Here is a 17,008-nt window from a genome sequence, read left to right as displayed (position 1 = left end):
TGTTATTTGAACTTCGTTTACTACCCTTTTAAAATTTGAGAAGTCTACTGCCCGTATCTGTTGAAACTGTCGTGAGGCAGATGATTAAGTTAACTATTTCAGTAACCATATGTTGATATTTAGCTCTCAAATTTTTATGGTATAAATTTATATGCGTTATCTATCTGCATATAAAATTTGGGGTCATTCCGGAAACGTTTACTATTTTTCAAAGATCTGGACTTTCAGTTGGCAGAAACTGCCGAATCTGGCAGGCGATGGGAAAATCGCTATATCTCTTAAACTACTTGGAGTTTTTCAACACATTTTTTTTTCAATTAAACTAGACTCAAAGAGGTTTCTATTGAAATAAAATTCGACTCCATACGAGTTCGGAGTAAAAGCAGTTTATTAGTTGAAGTTGAATCTATACAGTTTTGTTGAGATGGAAATGATTCAAAATAATTCCTATTAAGGATTTTAAAGTTTTATTGTTGATAAAATATCACTTTTAGTTTATAAATGAGCTATTGATGTGTATGTATATATATTGGAGATTGGCATTATTAAATGGGGAAAAGGAAAACGTTTTATGTTTATAGAATTATTCTTTATTTATAATAGATAAATAAATGAATAAAATGGAATTTCCTACATCCTCAAAGGTACATGAAGTATTTTGATAAAGGAAGAACGATTGTATATGAGTTAGATATAGTCGTTTAAGGAAATATGGGTAGTTAGAGAAATGAGTGAATAGTGATTCACTGCATTTGTTGTTATCTTTTCTATTATTCACTCGAACACATGTTTTCGTGTTATCAAAGGTTCAAATAAACAAAAGCGTCTGAGTAACCTATCGCGCTAAGGAAAGAGAATCGTTGTCTTAAGTAGCAAAACACTGCAATCAGGTGGGCATTACTTTTACTATACGTATATAGAGATCCCCTGCGTGTCGTAGGCCTCTTATACGAATGAATGCAAGAGATGATTTAACTGTTAATTTCAGTTTTATATATCTATCAAATGAGTTTAATGTTACATTTGAGCAAGTTATTTCGTTACAAAATATTTGAGTTAAAGTTATTTCAAGTATTGTCTTGCCATAAAATGTTTAAATTTTAGTATGATATCTATCTGCTTTGGCTTTGCCAATGATGCAATCGAATTCGGGTCCTGAGCAGTTGATAGCTATCCTGCCAGGGCTAGTGTACACCAGTGACCGTGAGTCATCTAGCGGGTTGGCCGGTCAAGTGACCGTGAGAGGTGGCCACCTCTCCGGCACACAGTTCCAGATATGATAGATTACAAGAGAACTCAGTCTGCAGACGAACTTTAAGAATCACAAATGAACTTAGTAAGCTTGGGCCTTTTTAGCGAAAAACTCCCTTGCTGTACTGTTTATGATGGCATGACAATTTACAGTTTTGAAGCATGTATTTTTATACCTAGGCATACGTGCCCACTGAGTGCTTTTGTACTCAGCCCTGCATATGTTTTCTAAATGTGCAGGTTGAGCTGATGTGATGATGGTGCTGCAATGAGCGGAGTCTCCAGGGTTGTTAATAAATAGTTAACCTGTCTAGAATATGTCTTCATACATATGTCTAGCTACTTTCCGCTGCAAGATGTTGTTGATGTTATAGTATGTTATGTCATACTTTGAGTCTTAAGAGAATGGTTTCATATGATGTATAACTTGATTAATGATATTAATTAAGTTTTATGTTGTCTTTCATAGACTGTTCAAAAGAGTATTAATGAGTAAATACGATGGTTTTTCTTAAGTTAAGTAAGATTTACGGTTTCAAATGATGCCCCTTTTCTTCCCCTTCTTCTTTAACCCCATCCCTAGTCGTAGATCACTCGGCTTAACTATCCTTAGTTAAGGCGGGCTGTGACATTGCTACAGATTAGTGACTCCTTGACGAGCTCTTATTCTTGCGCTCGACCTTTAATCCGAGAAAATAACGTAAGACTTTAAATCGAGGGAAAATTCTCAATTAAATGAGAATGCGTAATTAAACTATGCATGAATCTCGTATGCATGAACTATTATTCTGAGATAAAATCAGGGAATTTCTATTGTTAATCCAGGCTATCGGATTTAAACAAAAGCTAAGTCTCGTCTCATGAAGCCGGATAATTAATAAAAATTAATCCGTTCTCTTAGGGTGTTCTAATCCGCCAATTAAATAAATCTCGCTCGATATAGCCGAATAAAAGGCAGTTAAACTGAACATTCGACATATGATCACGTAAGAATTAATCAGGCTTAACGAATATGAATGGAAATAATAATATAATTTCAAATAATTAAAAAGGCTCAACATAAGGCAGCCTAATAATTAATTAAGTAGAAGTGGGCTTGAATAATTAACATGAGAGGCCCAATTGAAATAATTCATCGGCTCAAGTAATTAAATAAGTCTTGGCCCAATAAATAAATAATTTGATTAGTTGGGCTCAATTAAATAAATCAAACGAGGCCCAACGAAGATAATATAACAGCCCAAATAAATAGAATAGATGGGCTTCAATTTAAATAAATTCGGCCCAATGAAATAATGTAATAAAAGCCCATCTGAGTAAAATAAATAAATTCAGAGGCCCAATCAGTAAATAAAATCGGCCCATATAAATAAAATCAGAGGCCCAATCAGTAAATAAAATCAAGAAAGCCCAATTAAAATTTAGAATAGCCCAACTCCAAAATATACTCGGCTCTCTCTCTCTAAATCTCGTTTCTCTCTTTTTTTCCAACAACAGTCGAGCTCTCTCCCTCTTTCTCAAGGTCGACGCTCCCTTCCTCAAAATCGGCGCTCGATCGGCTCTCCTTCTCCGGCCGCCTTCTTCGGTCGGCGTCGACTACCGACGTGTCTAGGTCCGGCGTGGCCGCACCTGCCTCTCAGAATCAGTCGAGAGCTTCTTCTCTCTCTAAATCAGTCGCTGTTTCTCTCTCTCGAAATCAGTCGAGAATTCTCCTCTGAGGCTCGCCGCCGCGGCTCCGAAATCCGGCGATTCAGTCGGCGCCGGTCGTAGCCGTCTCTCCCCTCGTCTTAACCATGAAAGGGAAAGCACAAGCCCTAATTTCCCTGAAATCGAAATCGCCGCCGCCGCTGTAACTTCCGGCGAATGGCTGGCGGTTTCGTTCTCCTCCACGAATCGTCGCCGCGTTCTGGTCTTGGCCGCCTCCTCCGAGTCGTTCCGGTCCCGATTCAGTCGTCCTTTCATCTGTGGCAAAGCAGAGGCCTGCTCACGGTTGCCTATTGCTGCGTCGTCGGCTACCTTCTAGATTTCCGCCGCCTCCGTTGATTCTCTGAGCCCCGACGCCGCTGCTGCTGCTATAACTTCTTCTCCGGCGAAGCAAACTCGCCGCCGTCGCAACATCTCTGGAGATCCGCGAGCACCCGCCGCTGTACTCAATTTCCGCCGAGCAGGGGTCCGCTGTTGCTGCTATCTCCGGAGTCGAAGGTTCGAGCCACGCCACCAACTACAGCTGCTGTTTCGCCGGGTCGCGGCCTGGAGTTCTATCGCCGGACGTCGCCGCTTGGGAGTGCCGCCGCCAGCCGCTGCTGTTAACAGCAAGAGTCCGGCAGCCTCCTTTCCCGGAGCCGCCGTCGCCGTGAGTCGCAGAGCTCCGACAGTCCACTACCACTCAATCTAAAGCTAAGTTCTCTAGTCTCGTTTGTTTTCGTTTACACGATTGGTGTCGAAGAGTATGCATATTGATTCAGTTGAGTGAGAAAAGTCAGTGCTAACATTTAACAGTGTGAGGATGTCATAGCTAAAATTGTCCGATCACGAGCTAGGGTGTATCCTTTCTTATTAAACTGTGGAGCCTATTTTCATGTGTATACTGATCATACTTGGATGGAGAATATGCATTATAGGACATAGCATATTGAGCTCAGTAAATACCTCGAATGTGATCGAATTGATTGCTTGTTGTTGAATCGAATGAAGTGTGAAATAACTGAAATGAATTTGAAGGTGCTGTTGTTTTAATAAATGCAGGTGAATAAAGGAGGAATGGGAAAAATTTAGCCAAGACTTACCTCCTTTGAAGTTGGCAGCAGTTTTACAATTCTATCTCTTTCCTTCAAATTTTCTAGTTTCTGGTGTCAAAGGAAATGGGTGAAGGGAGTTTACTGACTGAAATGTTAAAGGACATGGAGGGAGTAAGTGGGAAGTTTGGTGGAGTGGAGAGCTAAGTGGAGGATGAAGGAATTATTGGCGTTGTAATGGTGGCAAAATGAAGTGGGGAGCAAAGGTGATGTAAAGAAAAAGAAAGAAGAAAAAAAAATGTAGTATAGGATTAATGATGTATTTTCTATGTCTCGGTGATTCTGTAACTGTAATAAAATACTGGCTTCGATTCTGCTTGATACTGTATATTTACATAAATCTCGATTTCGACATGTGATATCTCGCTAAAATCGATAAGTTATAAAATGAATCTAAATTAAATCCGTAGATTTAATTCGTTTGTTTTTCTAATATTTAAATTAAATCCACAGATTTAATTAACTCACGAGTCAAAAATAATCCACGACTTGAATAAAAATAAAATCTAATTCCATCTCGCTTAAAAATAATAACGTGACTTTGCTAAGTCAGTTATAACTCTGAAATAATATCATTGACTGCTTTAATAATATGAATTCAGGATCATAAGCTGAATTCATATCAGGATATTAACCGTTTTCATTCACTGATGAACAAAAATAAACACTCATTACTGGATTTAAAATATATAAAAGAGCGGGTCACTACATACTACCCCTCTTAACAAAAATTTCGTCCCGAAATTTGCATATTTCTTCTAAAACAGTTCGGGGTATTTCTCCTTCATTTTGTCTTCAAGCTCCCACGTGGCTTCCTCTTGTCCGTGGTTTCTCCATAAGACTTTCACTGATGTGATTGCCTTATTCCTGAGTTGTTGTACTTTTCGATCTAGAATGGCCTCTGGTCTCTCTTCATAGCTCAAGTCTGGGCAAAGGATCATCTCTTCTTGGTGGATTATGTGCTTTGGATCGAAAATGTATTTTCTGAGTTGTGATACGTGGAAAACATTGTGAACGTTTCCAAAGCTTGGCGGTAACGCCAACCTATAGGCTACTGGGCCTATTCTCTCCAAAATCTCATAAGGTCCTACGAATCGGGGCCTAAGTTTTCCCTTGACACCAAACCTAGTTATCCCCTTGGTAGGAGATACATTTAGGAAGACCTTATCTCCTATTTCAAACTGTAATTCAGTTCGACGTGCATCAGCGTAAGATTTCTGTCTATCTTGTGCCTCCTTTATTCGCCCTCTGATCTGGCGGACTATCTCAACCATCTCATTGACTATGTCTGGTCCTAAAACTTTTCTCTCACCCACTTCATCCCAATAAAGCGGTGATCTACATTTTCTTCCATATAATGCCTCATATGGTGCCATATCGATAGTCGCCTGGTAACTGTTATTATAGGCAAATTCAATCAACGGCAGCACTGTTTCTCAACTTCCACCCCTGTCTAACACCACTGTTCTCAACATATCTTCGAGGGTCTGAATTGTCCTTTCAGACTGCCCATCTGTCTGCGGGTGGAAGGCGGTGCTGAAATTTAGCCTCGTGCCTAACTCCTTTTGTAAGCTCATCCAAAATCTAGAAGTAAATTTTGAGTCTCGGTCTGAAGTGATTGACACGGGTACACCGTGTAAGCGTACAATCTCTCGAACATACAACTGAGCTAGTTTGTCTGACCCGTGTGTGATCGGTATTGGTATAAAATGAGCACATTTTGTGAGTCGATCCACTATTACCCAATTGGCAGTGTTTCCTCTCTTTGTTTTGGGCAAACTGGTCACAAAATCCATTGCGATGTGCTCCCACTTCCATTCTGGAATTTCCAACGATTGTAGTTTTCCATATGGCCTTTGGTGTAAGGCCTTCACCTGTTGGCATGCCAGGCATTTCTCCACAAATGACGCTATGTCTCTCTTCATGCCTTCCCACTAAAAGTGTTTCTTTAGGTCCTGATACATCTTAGTACTCCCTGGGTGGGCAGTATAAGGGTATCGTGAGCCTCACTCATGATTTTATCCTTAAGCTCATCATCGTGGGGGATGCATATCCTTCCCTCAAAGAGGATAGCATTATCTGATGCTTCTTGATAATTCTTGACGCCTCCTTTCCTTACTGTTTCCCGTAGTTTTTCCATCTTCCCGTCTTTTCTTTGTGCTTCTACGATCGTCTTCCTCAAGTTAGGTACCGTTGCCACAACGCTTGCTATCGTCCCTGGTGGTTTAACCACTTCTATGCTCATTTTGCTAAATTTCCTTATGAGCACCGTCTCTCGAGTGATGAGAGCTCCCAATTTAGATTGAGTCTTACGACTCAATGCATCAGCCACTACGTTGGCCTTGCCTGGGTGGTAGTTAATACCACAGTCATAATCTTTCACTAGTTCGAGCCATCTCCTTTGTCTCATATTAAGGTCCTTTTGCTCGAAAAAGTATTTCAGACTTTTGTGGTCTGTGAATATTTCACACCTAACTCCATATAGGTGGTGTCTCCAAATCTTCAGCGCATGCACCACTGCAGCTAACTCCAGATCATGAGTCGGGTAATTCAGTTCATGTGGCCTAAGCTATTGTGACGCATATGCTATCACTCTTCCTTCTTGCATCAGCACGCAACCAAGTCCATTTTTGGACTCGTCTGTGTAGATCACGTATTCCTTATCAGCTGTTGGGACGGCTAACACTGGTGCCGTAGTCAACTTTTCCTTGAGTTCTTGGAAGCTCTTCTCGCACTCCTCTGTCCAAGAAAATTTTATTCCCTTCCTGAGTAGTTGCGTCATTGGCCTTGCAATTTTGGAAAATCCTTCCATAAACCTCCGATAGTAACCTGCCAATCCTAAGAAACTTCTTATCTCATTAGGGTTAGTAGGCGATCTCCATTCACGCACCGCTTGCACTTTTTCAGGGTCCACTTTAATCCCTTCTGATGATACAATATGTCCTAAAAACGTGACTTCGCTGAGCCAAAACTCACACTTGCTGAATTTGGCATAAAGGCGCTCCGTCCTCAACGTTTCTAGGACAATTCTCAGATGTTCCTCATGGTCTTTCTCGTTCTTCGAGTAGATCAGGATGTCATCTATAAACACCAAGACAAATTTGTCTAAGTACGGATGAAACACTCGATTCATGAGGTCCATGAACACAGCTGGCGCATTGGTTAGCCCGAATGGCACAACTACAAATTCGTAGTGGCCATACCTAGTTCGAAATGCCGTCTTAGGTACGTCTTCTGGTCGAATCTTCAGCTGGTGATAACCAGATCGCAAATCAATCTTCGAGAACACGCTTGCTCCCTTGAGCTGGTCGAAGAGGTCATCTATCCTTGGTAAAGGATATTTGTTCTTCAGTGTCACTTTGTTCAGTTCTCTATAGTCTATACACATTCGCAATGTGCCATCCTTTTTCTTCACAAAAAGTACGGGTGCACCCCAAGGTGATACACTTGGCCTAATGAATCCAAGTTCTAAAAGTTCTTGCAGTTGTATCTTGAGTTCTTCCAACTCTTTAGGAGCCATTCGGTATGGTGCCTTCGAAATGGGAGCTGCCCCGGGCTCCAAATCAATGGTAAACTCAATTGGTCTGTCCGGTGGTGGTCCTGGCAGAATCTCTGGAAATACATCTGAAAAGTCCCGTACAATTTCTACATCTTCTATACTCTTTTCAGTACCCAATTCTCCGTGCAAGTATACGAGGTAAGCTGGTTATCCCTTCTTCATCATTTTCGTTGCTTGCAGGGCGGAGATGATCATTTTTCTTCTTCCCATACTAATTCTGTGGAAATGTGACGGCTCCCTTCCTGGGGGTCGAAACGATATCCGTCTTTCGTTACAAAGGATGGTGGCATAGTTCTCGACTAGCCAGTCCATTCCTAGGATTATGTCCACATCTCCCATCGGTATAACATAGGAGTTGTTCACTACAATCTTGAGTGACCCTATGTTCAGTTCTAGGTTCAAGCACACATGATCTACTGTCGTCATCCCTCCTATAGGTGATGATATACTCAACTTCTGGTCAGCTCTTTCCATTTTAAATTTTAATGTGTCAACACATGTACTTGAAATGAAAGTATGCGATGCGCCCGTATCAAATAGAAGTACAACAGGAGTATTGAGTAGCATGCCCATACCTGCCAGGTTTCCCTGGTTGTTCTCGGGCTGTTTCTGCCTCATAGCATAGACTCTAGCATGACGAGGTTTTTCATGTTGTTTCTGTTGTCGCTGCTGTTGTTGGCGGGCCTGTTGCTGATACGGTTGTTGAGGTTGTGGTTGGTACTGTAGCTGTTGGTGCTGCTGTGGCTGCTGATACTGTGGTTGCTGCCTTGGGTATGGTTGGGGCAGAGCTTGGATTGCTCGCAGATGCGGAGCCTGGATAGGTGGGTTTGGCCTTAAACTCGTTCCATGTTGCTTATTCGGGCACCGATTTGCATAGTGCCCCTTCTGGTTGCAGATATAGCAACTATCACTGCCGGCCTTACAAATTCCCATATGACTTTTGTTACATTTGGGACAATGTGGGGCTCTTTGTTGGTTATTTCCCATCTGTTTCGGTGCGCCCTGGCTTCCATAACCTTGTGACTGGAAGACCCGTCCCTGCCATGGCCTCTTCTCGCCTTGGTTCGGGTTACTATTGTCCCATCTCCTCTTTCCTTTGAAATTCTTATTATGATTTTGATCATGTGGAGGTGCTGGCGCAGGTATAATTGCAAGTCTTTCTCCTGGCATGGCTGTCTCAATGTCTAACGCTCGGCTGAGCGACTCAGTGTAAGACAATCCTCCGTGGCTTGCCAAAGCCATCCTAATCTCGTGCCTCAGACCGGCACAAAACTTTTCAGCCATCTTCTCATCTGTGTCAACTTGTTCCGGCGCATATCTAGACATATCGCAGAACATCCTGTCGTATTGAGTTACCGACATCTTTCCTTGTTTCAGATTGTAAAATTCAGCCTTTTTTTTTTCTTGCGGTAGCTCTTGGGTATATACTTATCATATATACCGGCTTTGAATTGTTCCCAAGTCAGGTTTTCTAACTGCTCTGCTGTCATCGTTTTCATCCTTGCTTCCCACCAGAAATCAGCTGACCCAGTCAACTGAAAGGACATACAAGTCAGACGTTCTTGGTCGGTGCAACGCAGGAAGTTGAAAATGCGTTCAATAGCGCGAACCCAAGTTTCAGCTTCTGCCGGGTCTCCTGTCCCGTTGAAGGTAGGTGGGTTCTGTCGCAAGAATAATTCTTCAATCTATCGTTTTGGCTGAACAGGTGGTTGAACTATTTCGGTTTCTGGTTCTGGCCCTGTTTCTGGGTCTCTTCTTTCATTACGGGGAATCCTTCCCCCTCCTCTCGGACGCCCTCGTCTTGGTGGCATTCTAATGAGTAAAAACACAAGTTATCAGCGCATTAAAATGCAATAAGGACATACTATCGTTTCTATAGTTACTCCTTAACTCATCGAGTTCTGCTCCTGCTAAAACTTAAGCGAACATATAAATAAAACATAGCGGTTCGACTTGCCGCGAAAGACTGATAGGGTCGCTACATAAACATGGGAAATTAGTATCAATGAGGACTATTTCATCAACATTTGAATCTAAATATGGTGATCTATTCAAGCATTATACATGATGAACTGGCTATCTTGCAAATTCATCATGAAAGATCTCAGTTCCATAATGCCCTATTAACCAGCGTTTCCGTACTAATACTAGTCAAAATAACTAAGCCAACATAGGGGCATACAAAAGCATCGAAATGATCATCGTTTTTGAAATACACAAATAAGGTCCTACTAAATGCACAAGAGATTGTCTGTATGCATTACGTGCTTGACCCTTGGGTTGAAGCATATGTGTTTGACTGATTTAATCAGATAAGTATCTGTTTGTCCTTGGGTCACAGAGAATCTACCAACAACTAGTAGATCGCAATGATTCAAATAACAAATGGCAATTAGGCAAAGTGTTTCAATAATTTGCCAAACAATTGAAAATGAATAACCATAGGGTAGAAATGAATTGACTGAAAGGTCGAAACGAAATGACCTAATAGTCTGAACCCGTTTGGCTTTTCAGATGAAGGTTTAAAATATATAGGTTTAAAGACCCATATATGACGACTACTGAGATTTTGGCCATGTGGACTGGCCAGGTCCGACACAACTACTTCTCAGTCATTCGGAAATACTTTTCCGAACTTGGCAACTCTTGTTCCTTGGCTGCAAAAGGTATATTTGGTCTAAAATCACCACTTTCTTCTTAATATCTTGAACATGTCCTTGAGAATATTCTAGAGCTTCTCAAACTTGGAGTCTGCCTCCTAGTTTAATGCAATCCTTAAACATCTTCTATAGGCGAAATAAAGTAGGCTCGACCTTACTCAACAATGTTCCTCTATATGATCTTAATGTAGTACTTCTAGTACTTAGTGTTCCTTCACATAGCGCTTGAAATGCAACCATATAATTTGAAGCACTCTTCCGTTTTATTGCAAAAGACCTTTTTAATCATCACGCATTCAATAAGGAAATAGCTTTTGTTCATCTGAGCACCTTTATAGGGCATGTGTCTCCATGTGTAATGCTAAGTCATAGAATGACCTTAGTCAATGCTCTCATTGCGGCTACCAGACTAAATGCATAATCCAAGACGTTCTAACTGAGGCGATGTCCTTGATAGGTTAAGGTATATATACTTATCTTGAGTATATCCTTAGGGTCTCATTAGAATCTTAATTCATTTGTTTCAGCATTGATCCATTGTCGGCGCTTCTAGCTATTATTAAACTCTAAACCATCTTCGAGAACTTCTCTCGTCTTATACACTTGCGTAAACTTTTATGATCAATCATAATGGTTGATAACTGCTAGTACCCATATCACATCTCGTCTTTCCAATTCGTAGTAGGTGATCGTAATCAATAGGGATTCTCAGTCATGTCCTTATCTATTGCGATAGGTACTGTAAGTAGAATGGTTCCGAATATCTGAAACTATAAGCTGATAGCTTTAATCGTAATATTATAACATCATATACAAAGCATTTTGACCCCTCGTAAGTCTAACTCTGAAGTTCATACATGAATCATGAAGGTTATCCTCAAGCCATAGCTAGTGATAATCGAGGCTAGAAGCGAGTCTCAGCTTATTAGGGATTAGCTAACTGATTACATCAGTCGCACTCATCACTTATAAGCAATATTGTACTTAAACTATCATCGAAGGCAATAGTCGATTAGGTGCTCCGTCTTGCGTGAACAACCTGAATGAAGAACTATGCCTGCTTCAGTGATTCGTGCGTGGCACTCTGCTTGCACTGCTTTCATTGGATTCTCTTCCTCTTTCTTAGCTCTTCACCATGGCTATAGTGAAATATGACTGAGTTCCTAGCTTCTATTGTTCTTTTCGTAACAGTGATCATGCATTCTTAACGCATCTAAGTTCATTGAGATATCTAATCAATCAATAATGCATAAACTTGAATGTAAGCATCAGTACATTCATATAGAACGTGAACTTCTCAATGTTTTAAAATCATTACCACCTTCTTTCTTGCTGAGCATGACGATGTGATGAAGTGATGAGCATTGGTCGACTGACTCTTTCATAGCAGTGATCATACTAGAAAAATTGGTTAACTCTAGGGTTCAGAGCAAATAAACTGCTCTGATACCACTCTGTCACGACCGGCCCTAATTAAGGATAATTAAGCCGGGGAAACCGTGACTAATGAAGGGAGATTAGAAGCGGGGTAGAAAGGGGAATAATCAAACAAGAAAGGATCGCATTTCATCATTGTTAACAACAGGGATATTTATAATATAACGGAGTTTTAGTCGTATAGACTCAAATAACTAGTAAGTTCGGATAACTCCGACTTATCCAAAATAACATAAAACTTCTGAGTACGCAGCGGAATAAGGTTCTGATTACATGTATGAAGACATGTAACCCTAGAGTTCATTAATACATAATAAGACAAAAGAGTCCCGCTCGTCACTTCATCACCATCGGCAGCTGCTCAACCTGCACATTTAGAAATATATGCAGGGCTGAGTACAAAAGTACTCAGTGGGCACATATGCCTACTATGAAATATAACATGCTTCGTAAAGTTGTAAATTGTCATGCCATCATAAACAGTACAGCAAGGGAGTTTTTCGCTAAAAAGGCCCAAGCTTACTAAATTCATTTGTGATTCTTAAAGTTCGTCTGCAGACTAAGTTCTCTTGTAATCTATCATATCTGGAACTGTGTGCCGGAGAGGTGGCCACCTCTCACGGTCACTTGACCGGCCAACCCGCTAGATGACTCACGGTCACTGGTGTACACTAGCCCTGGCAGGATAGCTATCAACTGCTCAGGACCCGAATTCGATTGCATAATAACTGGCAAAGCCACATCAGATAGATATCATACCAAACATTGAAACATTTATGGCAAGACAACAGTTGAAATAATTTTCAGTTCAAATATTTTGCAATGAAATAACTGTTCAAACATAACATTAAACTCATTTGATATATATGAAAGTAACCCACCTGATAGCAAAGCTTTGCTACAGATTAGTGACTCCTTGACGAGCTCTTATTCTTGCGCTCGACCTTTAATCCGAGAAAATAACGTAAGACTTTAAATCGAGGGAAAATTCTCAATTAAATGAGAATGCGTAATTAAACTATGCATGAATCTCGTATGCATGAACTATTATTCTGAGATAAAATCAGGGAATTTCTATTGTTAATCCAGGCTATCGGATTTAAACAAAAGCTAAGTCTCGTCTCATGAAGCCGGATAATTAATAAAAATTAATCCGTTCTCTTAGGGTGTTCTAATCCGCCAATTAAATAAATCTCGCTCGATATAGCCGAATAAAAGGCAGTTAAACTGAACATTCGACATATGATCACGTAAGAATTAATCAGGCTTAACGAATATGAATGGAAATAATAATATAATTTCAAATAATTAAAAAGGCTCAACATAAGGCAGCCTAATAATTAATTAAGTAGAAGTGGGCTTGAATAATTAACATGAGAGGCCCAATTGAAATAATTCATCGGCTCAAGTAATTAAATAAGTCTTGGCCCAATAAATAAATAATTTGATTAGTTGGGCTCAATTAAATAAATCAAACGAGGCCCAACGAAGATAATATAACAGCCCAAATAAATAGAATAGATGGGCTTCAATTTAAATAAATTCGGCCCAATGAAATAATGTAATAAAAGCCCATCTGAGTAAAATAAATAAATTCAGAGGCCCAATCAGTAAATAAAATCGGCCCATATAAATAAAATCAGAGGCCCAATCAGTAAATAAAATCAAGAAAGCCCAATTAAAATTTAGAATAGCCCAACTCCAAAATATACTCGGCTCTCTCTCTCTAAATCTCGTTTCTCTCTTTTTTTCCAACAACAGTCGAGCTCTCTCCCTCTTTCTCAAGGTCGACGCTCCCTTCCTCAAAATCGGCGCTCGATCGGCTCTCCTTCTCCGGCCGCCTTCTTCGGTCGGCGTCGACTACCGACGTGTCTAGGTCCGGCGTGGCCGCACCTGCCTCTCAGAATCAGTCGAGAGCTTCTTCTCTCTCTAAATCAGTCGCTGTTTCTCTCTCTCGAAATCAGTCGAGAATTCTCCTCTGAGGCTCGCCGCCGCGGCTCCGAAATCCGGCGATTCAGTCGGCGCCGGTCGTAGCCGTCTCTCCCCTCGTCTTAACCATGAAAGGGAAAGCACAAGCCCTAATTTCCCTGAAATCGAAATCGCCGCCGCCGCTGTAACTTCCGGCGAATGGCTGGCGGTTTCGTTCTCCTCCACGAATCGTCGCCGCGTTCTGGTCTTGGCCGCCTCCTCCGAGTCGTTCCGGTCCCGATTCAGTCGTCCTTTCATCTGTGGCAAAGCAGAGGCCTGCTCACGGTTGCCTATTGCTGCGTCGTCGGCTACCTTCTAGATTTCCGCCGCCTCCGTTGATTCTCTGAGCCCCGACGCCGCTGCTGCTATAACTTCTTCTCCGGCGAAGCAAACTCGCCGCCGTCGCAACATCTCTGGAGATCCGCGAGCACCCGCCGCTGTACTCAATTTCCGCCGAGCAGGGGTCCGCTGTTGCTGCTATCTCCGGAGTCGAAGGTTCGAGCCACGCCACCAACTACAGCTGCTGTTTCGCCGGGTCGCGGCCTGGAGTTCTATCGCCGGACGTCGCCGCTTGGGAGTGCCGCCGCCAGCCGCTGCTGTTAACAGCAAGAGTCCGGCAGCCTCCTTTCCCGGAGCCGCCGTCGCCGTGAGTCGCAGAGCTCCGACAGTCCACTACCACTCAATCTAAAGCTAAGTTCTCTAGTCTCGTTTGTTTTCGTTTACACGATTGGTGTCGAAGAGTATGCATATTGATTCAGTTGAGTGAGAAAAGTCAGTGCTAACATTTAACAGTGTGAGGATGTCATAGCTAAAATTGTCCGATCACGAGCTAGGGTGTATCCTTTCTTATTAAACTGTGGAGCCTATTTTCATGTGTATACTGATCATACTTGGATGGAGAATATGCATTATAGGACATAGCATATTGAGCTCAGTAAATACCTCGAATGTGATCGAATTGATTGCTTGTTGTTGAATCGAATGAAGTGTGAAATAACTGAAATGAATTTGAAGGTGCTGTTGTTTTAATAAATGCAGGTGAATAAAGGAGGAATGGGAAAAATTTAGCCAAGACTTACCTCCTTTGAAGTTGGCAGCAGTTTTACAATTCTATCTCTTTCCTTCAAATTTTCTAGTTTCTGGTGTCAAAGGAAATGGGTGAAGGGAGTTTACTGACTGAAATGTTAAAGGACATGGAGGGAGTAAGTGGGAAGTTTGGTGGAGTGGAGAGCTAAGTGGAGGATGAAGGAATTATTGGCGTTGTAATGGTGGCAAAATGAAGTGGGGAGCAAAGGTGATGTAAAGAAAAAGAAAGAAGAAAAAAAAATGTAGTATAGGATTAATGATGTATTTTCTATGTCTCGGTGATTCTGTAACTGTAATAAAATACTGGCTTCGATTCTGCTTGATACTGTATATTTACATAAATCTCGATTTCGACATGTGATATCTCGCTAAAATCGATAAGTTATAAAATGAATCTAAATTAAATCCGTAGATTTAATTCGTTTGTTTTTCTAATATTTAAATTAAATCCACAGATTTAATTAACTCACGAGTCAAAAATAATCCACGACTTGAATAAAAATAAAATCTAATTCCATCTCGCTTAAAAATAATAACGTGACTTTGCTAAGTCAGTTATAACTCTGAAATAATATCATTGACTGCTTTAATAATATGAATTCAGGATCATAAGCTGAATTCATATCAGGATATTAACCGTTTTCATTCACTGATGAACAAAAATAAACACTCATTACTGGATTTAAAATATATAAAAGAGCGGGTCACTACATTAACCCACGAACCATCTTTCGCTAGGCTAACACACGCACACTAATTAATTTAAGGATTAATAGTGTTTTATGTCCCGAACTTTCAGCGGTTTCCACAAAATGTTCCGAACTTTCATTTTCTCCTAAAAAACCCTAAACTTTCAGTTTTTTCCATAAAATGTTCCGCTGTACACAATTCCATGACCGAAAGATGATAAAAAAACCTCGAACTTTCATCGTTTTTCCAATAATGGTGGTTCTCAGTATGATTTTCCAACAATTGTGGTCCCCAAAATATTTCTTTCGGCGAGATAATTCATCTTTTTGCCATCGGGTTTTGTATAGTGGGACATTTTATGGAAAAAATTGAAAGTTGAGGGTTTTTTAGAAGAAAATTTGGAACATTTTGTGAAAAACACTGAAAGTTCAGGACATAAAACACTATTAACCCTTAATTTAATACTAAAGGACTTTAGGCTAAACAAACCGCCATGCGACAATAAGTCAGTCACTTAGGATTTACTAGCAGAGTTTACGTGCGTTGCACGTATTACCTCTTTATTAAAAATAATAATATACTTAAAGATAAAAATATTATAATACTATTAATTATTGATTATTAACTTTAATAAAAGTTTGCAAGAAGGTAGAAAGAAATAAATAAAAAATAAAATAAAATCATATATGTGTGTAGAATTTTGACCATCAAAATTGTATTGTACGTAGTTATAATGATAATATATTATAATATAATTAAGTAAGATTAGACGAAGAAAATGCACATATTATATTTTTCTAATTACAAGACAAAAAAGTTATTTTGCTATCATCTTAATAGTCCTACTAATCCAATTAAATATTTCTAAATCATAAAACTAATTGTTATTATGGCTAGCTATAATTATTATAGTTACATAGCATACAAAAAGAAAGTTCATATACTCATACTTGAAATTTGAAGATCAGTAATAAGGAATGTCCCATTTTTCTTTTGTATCAATACCTTTAAATAATCATTTTGCTTAACACTTTAGACAAAATTGTCCATAGAGTAAATGTGAACAAATTTGTAGCCATACTATCCAAATTTTGTACGTTTCACACCATCAACAATTGATTAAAAACGTGATGGAAGGTTTTTGATTTGTTTTAACAAATATAACTTTGTAAAAACTAATTTTATAAAATCTATCAAATTTTCAAAATTTGTTTTGTAAAAGTTCAAAAAATATATATTTATAAAAGAGCATTTTGGGTAGTAGTGGTCAGCATTATTATATTTTTATTTTTGTTATTAGAATCAATATTTGCTTAAGTAAAATGGTTGTTTTAATATTTGTAGATAATTTAAGATGCATTTACTTTTCATGATTTAAAATATACATAATTGAGAATTTTTATCCTTATTAATGAGATTTCTCCAATCCCTTTTCAATTGGATAAGACTCAAGTAGGTTATCATAAACTATAGAAATTATCAAGGGTATTGAGATATCTTAAAATTTGAATTCATCTTAATAAATAATGAGTTAACATATACTCCCTCCGTCCCGCCCAAGA

Source organism: Salvia miltiorrhiza, chromosome 5, assembly GCF_028751815.1.
Source record: "Salvia miltiorrhiza cultivar Shanhuang (shh) chromosome 5, IMPLAD_Smil_shh, whole genome shotgun sequence".
Classification (NCBI taxonomy): Eukaryota; Viridiplantae; Streptophyta; class Magnoliopsida; order Lamiales; family Lamiaceae; genus Salvia; species Salvia miltiorrhiza.
The sequence above is the reverse complement of the archived record's forward strand: the minus strand, read 5'-3'. Positions refer to the sequence as shown.